A 4,172-nucleotide genomic window follows, 5' to 3' on the forward strand; every position below is an offset into this window, starting at 1 on the left:
GAGTGAAAGGGAGAGAATATTAGACGCTGACAAGAAAGGGCACTAGCACTGTCGATTTTTTTCCTCTTCTCTCTCGTCCTTTTTCTTTCTTTGTGTTTTACCGTTTGGTTGAGATAATATTTTGACGATTTTTAAAAATTATTTATCTAAAAAAAATGAATTTTACCATTATTAGTTATAGAAAAATTTATTTTGAAAAATAACATCCAAAGATTACTGTATTTGATTAGAGGTAACATTATATGAAAATATTATCAAATTTTCAATAATATTTTTAAATAAATAATTCGAGTAATAATATTTTTTCTCGATCCATTTATTATCTATTTATGGCCCGTCGACATAAATATATTAGAAAATATACTTTTTGTGATAAACAAATTTTAATATGTTTTGTTATATAAATAAATATGTTAATTATTAATAAATCCTATGTTAGACTTATGGAAAATTAATAATTTTTTATTAACAAATATATTAAGATAAATTATATAATAAAATGAATATAATATTAGTATAATATAGGTGGAGGTATTTTTATTAAAAAATTAAAGATTATCTCCATTCGGTAATCCAACATAGAAAAATGAATAATACCTCCATGGTGGTACTTATTTTATCTTCTCTATGAGAACAATAAGCATGAAATCCGCTACTTATTTTACTATCTCTTTTATTTACTTTTCCCACGAATTATGGTAATCTGATATGGAATTTATTTTTAGATGCTAGATTACCTCCAACCAAAAGGGCTCTAAAAACTTTGACACTCTGTCTTAATTTCAAATGGGAAAATTAGAGATGGAAGCCCCTTCCACCTTTTTGATAATTTCTTCTGCTGAATATGGGAATATTTTTCCAAAAAAATGCTAGTATGAGCTAAAATGGTCCCTCCAATGCCATGTCTCCGACCTCCCCAAACATCCCACCTTCCCTCCTCTGCTGAGCCGAAATGAAATTATGCTACCACCCTCCTATCTCTGCTCTTTCTAAAAGGAGGCCCTTTTTATTTATTCCAATGGGAAGTAATTTAAGATTTTCATTAATTTAGAGAGAGAAATGTGGAAAGAGGAGATGAAAGGATATTACCCTTTTGGTCTTACTATGTTCTGGTCACTAGGTGGTAATGTCCGATGTAAGAGGAGGGGACGAACTCGTGACGGGCAGAGCGTGATCACTGTGCTACGTGTCGGCCGTCGTACAGTGCTTTAGGTTGACAAGGCAGCATCATGCCGTCTTTTATTTTTTTCATTTTTCTCGATTGCCGAGCCAACCTTAACACCGTCACGGTTGTCGTCACATTAGGCCCCCTGCTACCTTGGACCTCCGAAATTTCCTCTATTCCCGCACTGTGAATAAGATTATCCCGACCACAGGATCACGTAATCCCCCCATCCCACCGTCTAAAAAATGGCACATTCCTTGGTTTGAGAGATATTTTCACCTTTATGGGTCTCCCAAAGGGATCCACTTCTGACACGTACCCATATGTATCCTGACAAGCATTTACTCATCCACCGCTCCCATTTATATGAACCACGGATAAAAAAAAAATTACTGCAGCAACACCAGCTTAGCCAAATCTGTTACAATTAATCGGTAGAGTAGTATTCTTCCTTGGATCTGCAGTGATGTTTAAAGTTAATTAGAATTCTTTTCCTTCTCGCTAAGTTGCCCACATTCTCCATCATCTCATTCTTTGTAACAAGACTTTCCTTTCTTTCTCTTTGAGCAAAGTTTTCTCACGAATCCGGCCGGGATACCCAACACACGGTCATTTCAGTCCGCATCAAACATACCTGACTCTACTTTGGGGTAACACACTTTAAAAAGAGAGAGAAGGGGAAGACCATGATGTATATAGATCATTAATACACCAAGAGGAGGACCAATGGAGAAAATTTTTCGAGAGTACTTCTTGGCATAGCCCTTAATCCGAGTACCTAAAAGGAGATCCAAATTGGATTTTTGTGCACCACACACGGGGTAGGTAGTTCATGAAGGACTTTATTGCCCACTCCATCCCAAGTTGTTCACATGAAACCGGTTCAGGGTAAGCTGAGGGCACGCAAGCATTTTCCATTTTTTAAAGCTTCTTCTGCTAATAGAAGCAAGTGATTTGTGTGGTAGATGTGTTGGTTTCTCCCGGAAAGCCCAATGGGTCCATTAACTTAAATTATAAGTGGGACCATTTCCCCACCCTTTCCCCTCAACTTCCATCGCTTTCTCCGGACCACACTATGAATGGGAACCCTAACCAAACCCAAGCAACCAAATGGACCCTAACGATATACATTTCAACAATAGAAGACCCTGTTTTAAGCCATGGGTTGTACGAGGAATCTATGCATACAATTAGAATATAGACGTGTTTGTGAAAGAATATATAAGAGAGCCGTTCAGGTGTGTTTCAAGTTTCAACTACAACCTACTAGCTTTCATTCAAAAAAGAAAAAAAAAAAAGTAGAAGTACAGCCTGCTAGCTTACAGATAGATATACTTCTTGGATTAGAGCCTATGATGTAGGAGACGTTGTGAAGTTTAAAGCTCTCTCAGGTCATTCTAGCTGCGTCCAAAACCTACGACCCCCCTCCCCGATGCTATAGTGCTTTCGAAACGGCCAGAGCTGGGTGTCATCCTCAGGTGATGACTGAATGGTGGTAGATAAAAATCTCTATCAGACCATTATAATTTCTCGCTGTCACTACCTCAGTCATGGAGTTACAACTCGTCTGATGCGCATCACTCTGCTTTGCTCTTTGCTAATGCTAGCTAGCTCTCTGCATGGCTGAGCCTGAGTAGCCCTGTGGCTCTGGCTCCTGACCGGTGTAGCACATCAACCCCACCCTTTTCCTCTTAAAAGGCTACTAACAACAGTAATTATGACTATATCTCTAGGGTGTTGCATCTGGTTCTCGAAGAAAGATGGCATAGTATTTGGAATGAAACAGGAATAAGGGCACAATAGTTACTTCTGGAATAACTATTCCAAAGAAAGGCTTCTGGAGCATTTCTTTTAAAAAATAGTCCATAGTGACTCCAAGAACTTTAGCCACAGAAAAACAGAAATGACTTGCAATTAAAGGTGCCAACTTACCAAGTTGAAAAAGTCATTTGGCAGTTGTACAAAATAACTTGAGGATCATATCCTGCCTACACTGGGGTCTGGATGGTTATAAATATCTGGGAAGGGGCTTACCCCGTTATGTACCACCCTATATACGGGCTTTTTCGACTCCACTTTTTTTATAAAAAAAAAAAGAAAAGAAAAGGAATAACTTGTAGAATAACTATTGCAGAGAAATTTCTATTCCTATTCCACCTTTTCGTTTTGGCTGAACCAAATAAGCCTACTGCATGCCCTACTTCTCAACGAGAGAGAGAGAGAGAGAAGACGACGAAGAAGAACAAGGTGGGTTTTACTCTGTGTTGCCTTTGGAAGCCACTAGGCTTGGCTTGGTGGGTTTGAGGATTCTTTAGGCTTTATTCTTCGGATTGAGAGAAAAAAAGAAAAAAAAAGATCACAGGCCGAGAGCCGGTGGACGCTGTTCATAGCTTGTACCCATGGTAAACAAGGGAAAGAGTGGTTTACCCAAAAAAAAAACAAGGGAAAGAGTGTTCTGGGCTTGGTGGGGCAGGGCTTGGATGGCCATTAGTGCTTTAACGGTAGAGTTGGATCATCATGGAGATAGGGACAGTCCCCATCCGCGTTCATGGCCCCTAGAAAAAGAGGCCTTTGGGAGCAACGTCTGCACCATCTGAAGCCTATTCTTATGCATGGTGCTCTTATCCATTGCCGCCGTGTTAGTTTCCAAGTGCATGTGTTCTTGGAGTTTCGGTTCTATATAATGTTGTAATGGCCCGTTAGGGTTTAAAACAAAGATTTAAAATAATGGCTGTTATAATGTCATGATGTATAACGATTTCAGAGGCCTCTAATTATGTCACAAATCTTGATTCTAAGCAAAAAAAAAAGTCAAAACAGTGATCATTATCCGATGGTCGTTATATATATAATTTGGTCATAGATGCTGTTATATAATAAGAATGACAGCTATTGGTAAACATTTTTGCTCTTTATTTAGATTTCAATATCTATGCCAGCTAGTAAAATCATTTTCTATTTGGCAAACAATAATTCAAGCAAACAATCACTACAGAAAAAGCGAGAT

The sequence above is a fragment of the Phoenix dactylifera genome, chromosome 2 (assembly GCF_009389715.1).
Source record: "Phoenix dactylifera cultivar Barhee BC4 chromosome 2, palm_55x_up_171113_PBpolish2nd_filt_p, whole genome shotgun sequence".
Taxonomy (NCBI): domain Eukaryota; kingdom Viridiplantae; phylum Streptophyta; class Magnoliopsida; order Arecales; family Arecaceae; genus Phoenix; species Phoenix dactylifera.